The sequence below is a fragment of the Pseudophryne corroboree genome, chromosome 6 (genome assembly GCF_028390025.1).
Source record: "Pseudophryne corroboree isolate aPseCor3 chromosome 6, aPseCor3.hap2, whole genome shotgun sequence".
In the NCBI taxonomy this organism is placed as follows: Eukaryota; Metazoa; Chordata; class Amphibia; order Anura; family Myobatrachidae; genus Pseudophryne; species Pseudophryne corroboree.
Genome location: NC_086449.1, coordinates 39,121,920 through 39,136,493, shown reverse-complemented (window position 1 = coordinate 39,136,493; position 14,574 = coordinate 39,121,920). Strand labels below are relative to the sequence as shown.

At 33.6% G+C, this 14,574-nt stretch overlaps 21 non-coding genes across 21 annotated transcripts; all 21 read right to left on the bottom strand.

The window, feature by feature from the left end:
- Positions 1-245: 245 nt before the first annotated feature.
- TRNAW-CCA (transfer RNA tryptophan (anticodon CCA)) lies at positions 246-317 on the bottom strand. The gene has a single exon. It is a non-coding gene; the product is annotated as a tRNA-Trp (tRNA).
- Positions 318-890: 573 nt separating this feature from the next.
- Positions 891-962, bottom strand: TRNAW-CCA (transfer RNA tryptophan (anticodon CCA)). Its single transcript has one exon. It is a non-coding gene; the product is annotated as a tRNA-Trp (tRNA).
- A 564-nt stretch (positions 963-1,526) lies between these two features.
- Positions 1,527-1,598, bottom strand: TRNAW-CCA (transfer RNA tryptophan (anticodon CCA)). Its single transcript has one exon. It is a non-coding gene; the product is annotated as a tRNA-Trp (tRNA).
- Positions 1,599-2,171: 573 nt separating this feature from the next.
- On the bottom strand, positions 2,172-2,243 carry TRNAW-CCA (transfer RNA tryptophan (anticodon CCA)). The gene has a single exon. It is a non-coding gene; the product is annotated as a tRNA-Trp (tRNA).
- A 572-nt stretch (positions 2,244-2,815) lies between these two features.
- On the bottom strand, positions 2,816-2,887 carry TRNAW-CCA (transfer RNA tryptophan (anticodon CCA)). Its single transcript has one exon. It is a non-coding gene; the product is annotated as a tRNA-Trp (tRNA).
- A 573-nt stretch (positions 2,888-3,460) lies between these two features.
- Positions 3,461-3,532, bottom strand: TRNAW-CCA (transfer RNA tryptophan (anticodon CCA)). Its single transcript has one exon. It is a non-coding gene; the product is annotated as a tRNA-Trp (tRNA).
- A 573-nt stretch (positions 3,533-4,105) lies between these two features.
- TRNAW-CCA (transfer RNA tryptophan (anticodon CCA)) lies at positions 4,106-4,177 on the bottom strand. Its single transcript has one exon. It is a non-coding gene; the product is annotated as a tRNA-Trp (tRNA).
- Positions 4,178-4,750: 573 nt separating this feature from the next.
- On the bottom strand, positions 4,751-4,822 carry TRNAW-CCA (transfer RNA tryptophan (anticodon CCA)). The gene has a single exon. It is a non-coding gene; the product is annotated as a tRNA-Trp (tRNA).
- A 573-nt stretch (positions 4,823-5,395) lies between these two features.
- On the bottom strand, positions 5,396-5,467 carry TRNAW-CCA (transfer RNA tryptophan (anticodon CCA)). The gene has a single exon. It is a non-coding gene; the product is annotated as a tRNA-Trp (tRNA).
- Positions 5,468-6,685: 1,218 nt separating this feature from the next.
- Positions 6,686-6,757, bottom strand: TRNAW-CCA (transfer RNA tryptophan (anticodon CCA)). Its single transcript has one exon. It is a non-coding gene; the product is annotated as a tRNA-Trp (tRNA).
- A 573-nt stretch (positions 6,758-7,330) lies between these two features.
- On the bottom strand, positions 7,331-7,402 carry TRNAW-CCA (transfer RNA tryptophan (anticodon CCA)). The gene has a single exon. It is a non-coding gene; the product is annotated as a tRNA-Trp (tRNA).
- A 573-nt stretch (positions 7,403-7,975) lies between these two features.
- TRNAW-CCA (transfer RNA tryptophan (anticodon CCA)) lies at positions 7,976-8,047 on the bottom strand. The gene has a single exon. It is a non-coding gene; the product is annotated as a tRNA-Trp (tRNA).
- Positions 8,048-8,620: 573 nt separating this feature from the next.
- On the bottom strand, positions 8,621-8,692 carry TRNAW-CCA (transfer RNA tryptophan (anticodon CCA)). Its single transcript has one exon. It is a non-coding gene; the product is annotated as a tRNA-Trp (tRNA).
- A 573-nt stretch (positions 8,693-9,265) lies between these two features.
- On the bottom strand, positions 9,266-9,337 carry TRNAW-CCA (transfer RNA tryptophan (anticodon CCA)). The gene has a single exon. It is a non-coding gene; the product is annotated as a tRNA-Trp (tRNA).
- Positions 9,338-9,910: 573 nt separating this feature from the next.
- On the bottom strand, positions 9,911-9,982 carry TRNAW-CCA (transfer RNA tryptophan (anticodon CCA)). The gene has a single exon. It is a non-coding gene; the product is annotated as a tRNA-Trp (tRNA).
- A 1,218-nt stretch (positions 9,983-11,200) lies between these two features.
- Positions 11,201-11,272, bottom strand: TRNAW-CCA (transfer RNA tryptophan (anticodon CCA)). The gene has a single exon. It is a non-coding gene; the product is annotated as a tRNA-Trp (tRNA).
- A 573-nt stretch (positions 11,273-11,845) lies between these two features.
- Positions 11,846-11,917, bottom strand: TRNAW-CCA (transfer RNA tryptophan (anticodon CCA)). Its single transcript has one exon. It is a non-coding gene; the product is annotated as a tRNA-Trp (tRNA).
- Positions 11,918-12,491: 574 nt separating this feature from the next.
- TRNAW-CCA (transfer RNA tryptophan (anticodon CCA)) lies at positions 12,492-12,563 on the bottom strand. The gene has a single exon. It is a non-coding gene; the product is annotated as a tRNA-Trp (tRNA).
- Positions 12,564-13,136: 573 nt separating this feature from the next.
- Positions 13,137-13,208, bottom strand: TRNAC-GCA (transfer RNA cysteine (anticodon GCA)). The gene has a single exon. It is a non-coding gene; the product is annotated as a tRNA-Cys (tRNA).
- A 564-nt stretch (positions 13,209-13,772) lies between these two features.
- On the bottom strand, positions 13,773-13,844 carry TRNAW-CCA (transfer RNA tryptophan (anticodon CCA)). Its single transcript has one exon. It is a non-coding gene; the product is annotated as a tRNA-Trp (tRNA).
- A 573-nt stretch (positions 13,845-14,417) lies between these two features.
- Positions 14,418-14,489, bottom strand: TRNAW-CCA (transfer RNA tryptophan (anticodon CCA)). Its single transcript has one exon. It is a non-coding gene; the product is annotated as a tRNA-Trp (tRNA).
- Positions 14,490-14,574: the final 85 nt, after the last annotated feature.

Genomic DNA, 14,574 nt, shown 5'->3' with positions numbered 1-14,574 from the left:
ATCATAAAGAAACCAAGAGTACAGAGTATGCTTCAATGTCAAGATATGGTGATGTCCAATTAACTGGGTATTTTTTGTATAAGTAATATGAGAAATGAGCAGAATGGGCATTTATTATGAAACTGTGCAGGTGATATAGTTATCCCTGTGAGCAAATATCACATTACAGAAGGTGGATGACAGACTTGGCAATTTGTTTCTTTTATGGTGTTTCATTTGGTAAATTTCATCTTCAAAATGGTAATTGACCCCGTCGTGATTTGAACACGCAACCTTCTGATCTGGAGTCAGACGCGCTACCGTTGTGCCACGAGGTCATTTATGAGCAATGGTTTGTTTACTGATTGCGGTGCTTTAGACGATAAGTATACTTTCTGTAAAAACTGAATCAAGAATTTGGTTATTGATAAGCAATCAAGCCCACATCTTTGCTTCCATAACCAAAGAATATGACTGTTTGTCTTTCCTTAAATGTAGTCATTATTCTTAGCAAAATAAGTAAGCTGAAAGGAAAAATTGATCAAAAAAATCAAATTACTTCTAAATGTCTTACAAAATAAAGTAATTGTTGGTGTTAGCACTTATGTAAAATTTTGAAGATGTAAGTTACCGGAATTGAAATGATGCAATATGAAACAAAACTTAATCATAAAGAAACCAAGAGTACAGAGTATGCTTCAATGTCAAGATATGGTGATGTCCAATTAACTGGGTATTTTTTGTATAAGTATTATGAGAAATGAGCAGAATGGGCATTTATTATGAAACTGTGCAGGTTATATAATTATCCCTGTGAGCAAATATCACATTACAGAAGGTGGATGACAGACTTGGCAATTTGTTTCTTTTATGGTGTTTCATTTGGTAAATTTCATGTTCAAAATGGTAATTGACCCCGACGTGATTTGAATACGCAACCTTCTGATCTGGAGTCAGACGCGCTACCGTTGCGCCACGAGGTCATTTATGAGCAATGGTTTGTTTACTGATTGCGGTGCTTTAGACGATAAATATACTTTCTGTAAAAACTGAATCAAGAATTTGGTTATTGATAAGCAAACAAGCCCACATCTTTGCTTCCATAACCAAAGAATATGACTGTTTGTCTTTCCTTAAATGTAGTCATTATTCTTAGCAAAATAAGTAAGCTGAAAGGAAAAATTGATCAAAAAAATCTAATTACTTCTAAATGTCTTACAAAATAAAGTAATTGTTGGTGTAAGCACTGATGTAAAATTTTGAAGTTGTAAGTGACCGGAATTGAAATGATGCAATATGAAACAAAACTTAATCATAAAGAAACCAAGAGTACAGAGTATGCTTCAATGTCAAGATATGGTGATGTCCAATTAACTGGGTATTTTTTGTATAAGTAATATGAGAAATGAGCATTTATTATGAAACTGTGCAGGTGATATAGTTATCCCTGTGAGCAAATATCACATTACAGAAGGTGGATGACAGACTTGGCAATTTGTTTCTTTTATGGTGTTTTATTTGGTAAATTTCATCTTCAAAATGGTAATTGACCCCGACGTGATTTGAACACGCAACCTTCTGATCTGGAGTCAGACGCGCTTCCGTTGTGCCATGAGGTCATTTATGAGCAATGGTTTGTTTACTGATTGCGGTGCTTTAGACGATAAGTATACTTTCTGTAAAAACTGAATCAAGAATTTGGTTATTGATAAGCAAACAAGCCCACATCTTTGCTTCCATAACCAAAGAATATGACTGTTTGTCTTTCCTTAAATGTAGTCATTATTCTTAGCAAAATAAGTAAGCTGAAAGGAAAAATTGATCAAAAAAATCAAATTACTTCTAAATGTCTTACAAAATAAAGTAATTGTTGGTGTTAGCACTTATGTAAAATTTTGAAGATGTAAGTTACCGGAATTGAAATGATGCAATATGAAACAAAACTTAATCATAAAGAAACCAAGAGTACAGAGTATGCTTCAATGTCAAGATATGGTGATGTCAAATTAACTGGGTATTTTTTGTATAAGTATTATGAGAAATGAGCAGAATGGGCATTTATTATGAAACTGTGCAGGTGATATAGTTATCCCTGTGAGCAAATATCACATTACAGAAGGTGGATGACAGACTTGGCAATTTGTTTCTTTTATGGTGTTTCATTTGGTAAATTTCATCTTCAAAATGGTAATTGACCCCGACGTGATTTGAACACGCAACCTTCTGATCTGGAGTCAGACGCGCTACCGTTGCGCCACGAGGTCATTTATGAGCAATGGTTTGTTTACTGATTGCGGTGCTTTAGACGATAAATATACTTTCTGTAAAAACTGAATCAAGAATTTGGTATTGATAAGCAAACAAGCCCACATCTTTGCTTCCATAACCAAAGAATATGACTGTTTGTCTTTCCTTAAATGTAGTCATTATTCTTAGCAAAATAAGTAAGCTGAAAGGAAAAATTGATCAAAAAAATAAAATTACTTCTAAATGTCTTACAAAATAAAGTAATTGTTGGTGTTAGCACTTACGTAAAATTTTGAAGTTGTCTGTGACCGGAATTGAAATGATGTAATATGAAACAAAACTTAGTCATAAAGAAACCAAGAGTACAGAGTATGCTTCAATGTCAAGATATGGTGATGTCAAATTAACTGGGTATTTTTTGTATAAGTATTATGAGAAATGAGCAGAATGGGCATTTATTATGAAACTGTGCAGGTGATATAGTTATCCCTGTGAGCAAATATCACATTACAGAAGGTGGATGACAGACTTGGCAATTTGTTTCTTTTATGGTGTTTCATTTGGTAAATTTCATCTATAAAATGGTAATTGACCCCGACGTGATTTGAACACGCAACCTTCTGATCTGGAGTCAGACGCGCTACTGTTGCGCCACGAGGTCATTTATGAGCAATGGTTTGTTTACTGATTGCGGTGCTTTAGACGATAAATATACTTTCTGTAAAAACTGAATCAAGAATTTGGTTATTGATAAGCAAACAAGCCCACATCTTTGCTTCCATAACCAAAGAATATGACTGTTTGTCTTTCCTTAAATGTAGTCATTATTCTTAGCAAAATAAGTAAGCTGAAAGGAAAAATTGATCAAAAAAATCAAATTACTTCTAAATGTCTTACAAAATAAAGTAATTGTTGGTGTAAGCACTTATGTAAAATTTTGAAGTTGTAAGTGACCGGAATTGAAATGATGCAATATGAAACAAAACTTAATCATAAAGAAACCAAGAGTACAGAGTATGCTTCAATGTCAAGATATGGTGATGTCCAATTAACTGGGTATTTTTTGTATAAGTAATATGAGAAATGAGCAGAATGGGCATTTATTATGAAACTGTGCAGGTGATATAGTTATCCCTGTGAGCAAATATCACATTACAGAAGGTGGATGACAGACTTGGCAATTTGTTTCTTTTATGGTGTTTCATTTGGTAAATTTCATCTATAAAATGGTAATTGACCCCGACGTGATTTGAACACGCAACCTTCTGATCTGGAGTCAGACGCGCTACTGTTGCGCCACGAGGTCATTTATGAGCAATGGTTTGTTTACTGATTGCGGTGCTTTAGACGATAAATATACTTTCTGTAAAAACTGAATCAAGAATTTGGTTATTGATAAGCAAACAAGCCCACATCTTTGCTTCCATAACCAAAGAATATGACTGTTTGTCTTTCCTTAAATGTAGTCATTATTCTTAGCAAAATAAGTAAGCTGAAAGGAAAAATTGATCAAAAAAATCAAATTACTTCTAAATGTCTTACAAAATAAAGTAATTGTTGGTGTAAGCACTTATGTAAAATTTTGAAGTTGTAAGTGACCGGAATTGAAATGATGCAATATGAAACAAAACTTAATCATAAAGAAACCAAGAGTACAGAGTATGCTTCAATGTCAAGATATGGTGATGTCCAATTAACTGGGTATTTTTTGTATAAGTAATATGAGAAATGAGCAGAATGGGCATTTATTATGAAACTGTGCAGGTGATATAGTTATCCCTGTGAGCAAATATCACATTACAGAAGGTGGATGACAGACTTGGCAATTTGTTTCTTTTATGGTGTTTCATTTGGTAAATTTCATCTTCAAAATGGCAATTGACCCCGACGTGATTTGAACACGCAACCTTCTGATCTGGAGTCAGACGCGCTACCGTTGTGCCACGATGTCATTTATGAGCAATGGTTTGTTTACTGATTGCGGTGCTTTAGACGATAAGTATACTTTCTGTAAAAACTGAATCAAGAATTTGGTTATTGATAAGCAAACAAGCCCACATCTTTGCTTCCATAACCAAAGAATATGACTGTTTGTCTTTCCTTAAATGTAGTCATTATTCTTAGCAAAATAAGTAAGCTGAAAGGAAAAATTGATCAAAAAAATCAAATTACTTCTAAATGTCTTACAAAATAAAGTAATTGTTGGTGTTAGCACTTATGTAAAATTTTGAAGATGTAAGTTACCGGAATTGAAATGATGCAATATGAAACAAAACTTAATCATAAAGAAACCAAGAGTACAGAGTATGCTTCAATGTCAAGATATGGTGATGTCCAATTAACTGGGTATTTTTTGTATAAGTATTATGAGAAATGAGCAGAATGGGCATTTATTATGAAACTGTGCAGGTGATATAGTTATCCCTGTGAGCAAATATCACATTACAGAAGGTGGATGACAGACTTTGCAATTTGTTTCTTTTATATTGTTTCATTTGGTAAATTTCATCTTCAAAATGGTAATTGACCCCGACGTGATTTGAACACGCAACCTTCTGATCTGGAGTCAGACGCGCTACCGTTGCGCCACGAGGTCATTTATGAGCAATGGTTTGTTTACTGATTGCGGTGCTTTAGACGATAAATATACTTTCTGTAAAAACTGAATCAAGAATTTGGTTATTGATAAGCAAACAAGCCCACATCTTTGCTTCCATAACCAAAGAATATGACTGTTTGTCTTTCCTTAAATGTAGTCATTATTCTTAGCAAAATAAGTAAGCTGAAAGGAAAAATTGATCAAAAAAATCAAATTACTTCTAAATGTCTTACAAAATAAAGTAATTGTTGGTGTTAGCACTTATGTAAAATTTTGAAGTTGTCTGTGACCGGAATTGAAATGATGCAATATGAAACAAAACTTAATCATAAAGAAACCAAGAGTACAGAGTATGCTTCAATGTCAAGATATGGTGATGTCAAATTAACTGGGTATTTTTTGTATAAGTATTATGAGAAATGAGCAGAATGGGCATTTATTATGAAACTGTGCAGGTGATATAGTTATCCCTGTGAGCAAATATCACATTACAGAAGGTGGATGACAGACTTGGCAATTTGTTTCTTTTATGGTGTTTCATTTGGTAAATTTCATCTATAAAATGGTAATTGACCCCGACGTGATTTGAACACGCAACCTTCTGATCTGGAGTCAGACGCGCTACTGTTGCGCCACGAGGTCATTTATGAGCAATGGTTTGTTTACTGATTGCGGTGCTTTAGACGATAAATATACTTTCTGTAAAAACTGAATCAAGAATTTGGTTATTGATAAGCAAACAAGCCCACATCTTTGCTTCCATAACCAAAGAATATGACTGTTTGTCTTTCCTTAAATGTAGTCATTATTCTTAGCAAAATAAGTAAGCTGAAAGGAAAAATTGATCAAAAAAATCAAATTACTTCTAAATGTCTTACAAAATAAAGTAATTGTTGGTGTAAGCACTTATGTAAAATTTTGAAGTTGTAAGTGACCGGAATTGAAATGATGCAATATGAAACAAAACTTAATCATAAAGAAACCAAGAGTACAGAGTATGCTTCAATGTCAAGATATGGTGATGTCCAATTAACTGGGTATTTTTTGTATAAGTAATATGAGAAATGAGCAGAATGGGCATTTATTATGAAACTGTGCAGGTGATATAGTTATCCCTGTGAGCAAATATCACATTACAGAAGGTGGATGACAGACTTGGCAATTTGTTTCTTTTATGGTGTTTCATTTGGTAAATTTCATCTTCAAAATGGTAATTGACCCCGACGTGATTTGAACACGCAAACTTCTGATCTGGAGTCATACGCGCTACCGTTGTGCCACGAGGTCATTTATGAGCAATGGTTTGTTTACTGATTGCGGTGCTTTAGACGATAAGTATACTTTCTGTAAAAACTGAATCAAGAATTTGGTTATTGATAAGCAAACAAGCCCACATCTTTGCTTCCATAACCAAAGAATATGACTGTTTGTCTTTCCTTAAATGTAGTCATTATTCTTAGCAAAATAAGTAAGCTGAAAGGAAAAATTGATCAAAAAAATCAAATTACTTCTAAATGTCTTACAAAATAAAGTAATTGTTGGTGTTAGCACTTATGTAAAATTTTGAAGATGTAAGTTACCGGAATTGAAATGATGCAATATGAAACAAAACTTAATCATAAAGAAACCAAGAGTACAGAGTATGCTTCAATGTCAAGATATGCTGATGTCCAATTAACTGGGTATTTTTTGTATAAGTATTATGAGAAATGAGCAGAATGGGCATTTATTATGAAACTGTGCAGGTGATATAGTTATCCCTGTGAGCAAATATCACATTACAGAAGGTGGATGACAGACTTTGCAATTTGTTTCTTTTATGGTGTTTCATTTGGTAAATTTCATCTTCAAAATGGTAATTGACCCCGACGTGATTTGAACACGCAACCTTCTGATCTGGAGTCAGACGCGCTACCGTTGCGCCACGAGGTCATTTATGAGCAATGGTTTGTTTACTGATTGCGGTGCTTTAGACGATAAATATACTTTCTGTAAAAACTGAATCAAGAATTTGGTTATTGATAAGCAAACAAGCCCACATCTTTGCTTCCATAACCAAAGAATATGACTGTTTGTCTTTCCTTAAATGTAGTCATTATTCTTAGCAAAATAAGTAAGCTGAAAGGAAAAATTGATCAAAAAAATCAAATTACTTCTAAATGTCTTACAAAATAAAGTAATTGTTGGTGTTAGCACTTATGTAAAATTTTGAAGTTGTCTGTGACCGGAATTGAAATGATGCAATATGAAACAAAACTTAATCATAAAGAAACCAAGAGTACAGAGTATGCTTCAATGTCAAGATATGGTGATGTCAAATTAACTGGGTATTTTTTGTATAAGTATTATGAGAAATGAGCAGAATGGGCATTTATTATGAAACTGTGCAGGTGATATAGTTATCCCTGTGAGCAAATATCACATTACAGAAGGTGGATGACAGACTTTGCAATTTGTTTCTTTTATGGTGTTTCATTTGGTAAATTTCATCTTCAAAGTGGTAATTGACCCCGTCGTGATTTGAACACGCAACCTTCTGATCTGGAGTCAGACGCGCTACCGTTGCGCCACGAGGTCATTTATGAGCAATGGTTTGTTTACTGATTGCGGTGCTTTAGACGATAAATATACTTTCTGTAAAAACTGAATCAAGAATTTGGTTATTGATAAGCAAACAAGCCCACATCTTTGCTTCCATAACCAAAGAATATGACTGTTTGTCTTTCCTTAAATGTAGTCATTATTCTTAGCAAAATAAGTAAGCTGAAAGGAAAAATTGATCAAAAAAATCAAATTACTTCTAAATGTCTTACAAAATAAAGTAATTGTTGGTGTAAGCACTTATGTAAAATTTTGAAGTTGTAAGTGACCGGAATTGAAATGATGCAATATGAAACAAAACTTAATCATAAAGAAACCAAGAGTACAGAGTATGCTTCAATGTCAAGATATGGTGATGTCCAATTAACTGGGTATTTTTTGTATAAGTAATATGAGAAATGAGCAGAATGGGCATTTATTATGAAACTGTGCAGGTGATATAGTTATCCCTGTGAGCAAATATCACATTACAGAAGGTGGATGACAGACTTGGCAATTTGTTTCTTTTATGGTGTTTCATTTGGTAAATTTCATCTATAAAATGGTAATTGACCCCGACGTGATTTGAACACGCAACCTTCTGATCTGGAGTCAGACGCGCTACTGTTGCGCCACGAGGTCATTTATGAGCAATGGTTTGTTTACTGATTGCGGTGCTTTAGACGATAAATATACTTTCTGTAAAAACTGAATCAAGAATTTGGTTATTGATAAGCAAACAAGCCCACATCTTTGCTTCCATAACCAAAGAATATGACTGTTTGTCTTTCCTTAAATGTAGTCATTATTCTTAGCAAAATAAGTAAGCTGAAAGGAAAAATTGATCAAAAAAATCAAATTACTTCTAAATGTCTTACAAAATAAAGTAATTGTTGGTGTAAGCACTTATGTAAAATTTTGAAGTTGTAAGTGACCGGAATTGAAATGATGCAATATGAAACAAAACTTAATCATAAAGAAACCAAGAGTACAGAGTATGCTTCAATGTCAAGATATGGTGATGTCCAATTAACTGGGTATTTTTTGTATAAGTAATATGAGAAATGAGCAGAATGGGCATTTATTATGAAACTGTGCAGGTGATATAGTTATCCCTGTGAGCAAATATCACATTACAGAAGGTGGATGACAGACTTGGCAATTTGTTTCTTTTATGGTGTTTCATTTGGTAAATTTCATCTTCAAAATGGCAATTGACCCCGACGTGATTTGAACACGCAACCTTCTGATCTGGAGTCAGACGCGCTACCGTTGTGCCACGATGTCATTTATGAGCAATGGTTTGTTTACTGATTGCGGTGCTTTAGACGATAAGTATACTTTCTGTAAAAACTGAATCAAGAATTTGGTTATTGATAAGCAAACAAGCCCACATCTTTGCTTCCATAACCAAAGAATATGACTGTTTGTCTTTCCTTAAATGTAGTCATTATTCTTAGCAAAATAAGTAAGCTGAAAGGAAAAATTGATCAAAAAAATCAAATTACTTCTAAATGTCTTACAAAATAAAGTAATTGTTGGTGTTAGCACTTATGTAAAATTTTGAAGATGTAAGTTACCGGAATTGAAATGATGCAATATGAAACAAAACTTAATCATAAAGAAACCAAGAGTACAGAGTATGCTTCAATGTCAAGATATGGTGATGTCCAATTAACTGGGTATTTTTTGTATAAGTATTATGAGAAATGAGCAGAATGGGCATTTATTATGAAACTGTGCAGGTGATATAGTTATCCCTGTGAGCAAATATCACATTACAGAAGGTGGATGACAGACTTTGCAATTTGTTTCTTTTATATTGTTTCATTTGGTAAATTTCATCTTCAAAATGGTAATTGACCCCGACGTGATTTGAACACGCAACCTTCTGATCTGGAGTCAGACGCGCTACCGTTGCGCCACGAGGTCATTTATGAGCAATGGTTTGTTTACTGATTGCGGTGCTTTAGACGATAAATATACTTTCTGTAAAAACTGAATCAAGAATTTGGTTATTGATAAGCAAACAAGCCCACATCTTTGCTTCCATAACCAAAGAATATGACTGTTTGTCTTTCCTTAAATGTAGTCATTATTCTTAGCAAAATAAGTAAGCTGAAAGGAAAAATTGATCAAAAAAATCAAATTACTTCTAAATGTCTTACAAAATAAAGTAATTGTTGGTGTTAGCACTTATGTAAAATTTTGAAGTTGTCTGTGACCGGAATTGAAATGATGCAATATGAAACAAAACTTAATCATAAAGAAACCAAGAGTACAGAGTATGCTTCAATGTCAAGATATGGTGATGTCAAATTAACTGGGTATTTTTTGTATAAGTATTATGAGAAATGAGCAGAATGGGCATTTATTATGAAACTGTGCAGGTGATATAGTTATCCCTGTGAGCAAATATCACATTACAGAAGGTGGATGACAGACTTGGCAATTTGTTTCTTTTATGGTGTTTCATTTGGTAAATTTCATCTATAAAATGGTAATTGACCCCGACGTGATTTGAACACGCAACCTTCTGATCTGGAGTCAGACGCGCTACTGTTGCGCCACGAGGTCATTTATGAGCAATGGTTTGTTTACTGATTGCGGTGCTTTAGACGATAAATATACTTTCTGTAAAAACTGAATCAAGAATTTGGTTATTGATAAGCAAACAAGCCCACATCTTTGCTTCCATAACCAAAGAATATGACTGTTTGTCTTTCCTTAAATGTAGTCATTATTCTTAGCAAAATAAGTAAGCTGAAAGGAAAAATTGATCAAAAAAATCAAATTACTTCTAAATGTCTTACAAAATAAAGTAATTGTTGGTGTAAGCACTTATGTAAAATTTTGAAGTTGTAAGTGACCGGAATTGAAATGATGCAATATGAAACAAAACTTAATCATAAAGAAACCAAGAGTACAGAGTATGCTTCAATGTCAAGATATGGTGATGTCCAATTAACTGGGTATTTTTTGTATAAGTAATATGAGAAATGAGCAGAATGGGCATTTATTATGAAACTGTGCAGGTGATATAGTTATCCCTGTGAGCAAATATCACATTACAGAAGGTGGATGACAGACTTGGCAATTTGTTTCTTTTATGGTGTTTCATTTGGTAAATTTCATCTTCAAAATGGTAATTGACCCCGACGTGATTTGAACACGCAAACTTCTGATCTGGAGTCATACGCGCTACCGTTGTGCCACGAGGTCATTTATGAGCAATGGTTTGTTTACTGATTGCGGTGCTTTAGACGATAAGTATACTTTCTGTAAAAACTGAATCAAGAATTTGGTTATTGATAAGCAAACAAGCCCACATCTTTGCTTCCATAACCAAAGAATATGACTGTTTGTCTTTCCTTAAATGTAGTCATTATTCTTAGCAAAATAAGTAAGCTGAAAGGAAAAATTGATCAAAAAAATCAAATTACTTCTAAATGTCTTACAAAATAAAGTAATTGTTGGTGTTAGCACTTATGTAAAATTTTGAAGATGTAAGTTACCGGAATTGAAATGATGCAATATGAAACAAAACTTAATCATAAAGAAACCAAGAGTACAGAGTATGCTTCAATGTCAAGATATGCTGATGTCCAATTAACTGGGTATTTTTTGTATAAGTATTATGAGAAATGAGCAGAATGGGCATTTATTATGAAACTGTGCAGGTGATATAGTTATCCCTGTGAGCAAATATCACATTACAGAAGGTGGATGACAGACTTTGCAATTTGTTTCTTTTATGGTGTTTCATTTGGTAAATTTCATCTTCAAAATGGTAATTGACCCCGACGTGATTTGAACACGCAACCTTCTGATCTGGAGTCAGACGCGCTACCGTTGCGCCACGAGGTCATTTATGAGCAATGGTTTGTTTACTGATTGCGGTGCTTTAGACGATAAATATACTTTCTGTAAAAACTGAATCAAGAATTTGGTTATTGATAAGCAAACAAGCCCACATCTTTGCTTCCATAACCAAAGAATATGACTGTTTGTCTTTCCTTAAATGTAGTCATTATTCTTAGCAAAATAAGTAAGCTGAAAGGAAAAATTGATCAAAAAAATCAAATTACTTCTAAATGTCTTACAAAATAAAGTAATTGTTGGTGTTAGCACTTATGTAAAATTTTGAAGTTGTCTGTGACCGGAATTGAAATGATGCAATATGAAACAAAACTTAATCATAAAGAAACCAAGAGTACAGAGTATGCTTCAATGTCAAGATATGGTGATGTCAAATTAACTGGGTATTTTTTGTATAAGTATTATGAGAAATGAGCAGAATGGGCATTTATTATGAAACTGTGCAGGTGATATAGTTATCCCTGTGAGCAAATATCACATTACAGAAGGTGGATGACAGACTTTGCAATTTGTTTCTTTTATGGTGTTTCATTTGGTAAATTTCATCTTCAAAGTGGTAATTGACCCCGTCGTGATTTGAACACGCAACCTTCTGATCTGGAGTCAGACGCGCTACCGTTGCGCCACGAGGTCATTTATGAGCAACGGTTTGTTTACTGATTGCGGTGCTTTAGACGATAAATATACTTTCTGTAAAAACTGAATCAAGAATTTGGTTATTGATAAGCAAACAAGCCCACATCTTTGCTTCCATAACCAAAGAATATGACTGTTTGTCTTTCCTTAAATGTAGTCATTATTCTTAGCAAAATAAGTAAGCTGAAAGGAAAAATTGATCAAAAAAAATCAAATTACTTCTAAATGTCTTACAAAATAAAGTAATTGTTGGTGTAAGCACTTATGTAAAATTTTGAAGATGTAAGTTACCGGAATTGAAATGATGCAATATGAAACAAAACTTAATCATAAAGAAACCAAGAGTACAGAGTATGCTTCAATGTCAAGATATGGTGATGTCCAATTAACTGGGTATTTTTTGTATAAGTATTATGAGAAATGAGCAGAATGGGCATTTATTATGAAACTGTGCAGGTGATATAGTTATCCCTGTGAGCAAATATCACATTACAGAAGGTGGATGACAGACTTGGCAATTTGTTTCTTTTATGGTGTTTCATTTGGTAAATTTCATCTTCAAAATGGTAATTGACCCCGACGTGATTTGAACACGCAACCTTCTGATCTGGAGTCAGACGCGCTACCGTTGTGCCACGAGGTCATTTATGAGCAATGGTTTGTTTACTGATTGCGGTGCTTTAGACGATAAGTATACTTTCTGTAAAAACTGAATCAAGAATTTGGTTATTGATAAGCAAACAAGCCCACATCTTTGCTTCCATAACCAAAGAATATGACTGTTTGTCTTTCCTTAAATGTAGTCATTATTCTTAGCAAAATAAGTAAGCTGAAAGGAAAAATTGATCAAAAAAATCAAATTACTTCTAAATGTCTTACAAAATAAAGTAATTGTTGGTGTTAGCACTTATGTAAAATTTTGAAGATGTAAGTTACCGGAATTGAAATGATGCAATATGAAACAAAACTTAATCATAAAGAAACCAAGAGTACAGAGTATGCTTCAATGTCAAGATATGGTGATGTCAAATTAACTGGGTATTTTTTGTATAAGTATTATGAGAAATGAGCAGAATGGGCATTTATTATGAAACTGTGCAGGTGATATAGTTTTCCCTGTGAGCAAATATCACATTACAGAAGGTGGATGACAGACTTGGCAATTTGTTTCTTTTATGGTGTTTCATTTGGTAAATTTCATCTTCAAAATGGTAATTGACCCCTACGTGATTTGAACACGCAACCTTCTGATCTGCAGTCAGACGCGCTACCGTTGCGCCTCGAGGTCATTTATGAGCAATGGTTTGTTTACTGATTGCGGTGCTTTAGACGATAAATATACTTTCTGTAAAACCTGAATCAAGAATTTGGTTATTGATAAGCAAACAAGCCCACATCTTTGCTTCCATAACCAAAGAATATGACTGTTTGTCTTTCCTTAAATGTAGTCATTATTCTTAGCAAAATAAGTAAGCTGAAAGGAAAAATTGATCAAAAAAATAAAATTACTTCTAAATGTCTTACAAAATAAAGTAATTGTTGGTGTTAGCACTTATGTAAAATTTTGAAGATGTAAGTTACCGGAATTGAAATGATGCAATATGAAACAAAACTTAATCATAAAGAAACCAAGAGTACAGAGTATGCTTCAATGTCAAGATATGGTGATGTCCAATTAACTGGGTATTTTTTGTATAAGTATTATGAGAAATGAGCATTTATTATGAAACTGTGCAGGTGATATAGTTATCCCTGTGAGCAAATATCACATTACAGAAGGTGGATGACAGACTTGGCAATTTGTTTCTTTTATGGTGTTTCATTTGGTAAATTTCATCTATAAAATGGTAATTGACCCCGACGTGATTTGAACACGCAACCTTCTGATCTGGAGTCAGACGCGCTACTGTTGCGCCACGAGGTCATTAATGAGCAATGGTTTGTTTACTGATTGCGGTGCTTTAGACGATAAATATACTTTCTGTAAAAACTGAATCAAGAATTTGGTTATTGATAAGCAAACAAGCCCACATCTTTGCTTCCATAACCAAAGAATATGACTGTTTGTCTTTCCTTAAATGTAGTCATTATTCTTAGCAAAATAAGTAAGCTGAAAGGAAAAATTGATCAAAAAAATCAAATTACTTCTAAATGTCTTACAAAATAAAGTAATTGTTGGTGTAAGCACTTATGTAAAATTTTGAAGTTGTAAGTGACCGGAATTGAAATGATGCAATATGAAACAAAACTTAATCATAAAGAAACCAAGAGTACAGAGTATGCTTCAATGTCAAGATATGGTGATGTCCAATTAACTGGGTATTTTTTGTATAAGTAATATGAGAAATGAGCAGAATGGGCATTTATTATGAAACTGTGCAGGTGATATAGTTATCTCTGTGAGCAAATATCACATTACAGAAGGTGGATGACAGACTTAGCAATTTGTTTCTTTTATGGTGTTTCATTTGGTAAATTTCATCTTCAAAATGGCAATTGACCCCGACGTGATTTGAACACGCAACCTTCTGATCTGGAGTCAGACGCGCTACCGTTGTGCCACGAGGTCATTTATGAGCAATGGTTTGTTTACTGATTGCAGTGCTTTAGACGATAAGTATACTTTCTGTAAAAACTGAATCAAGAATTTGGTT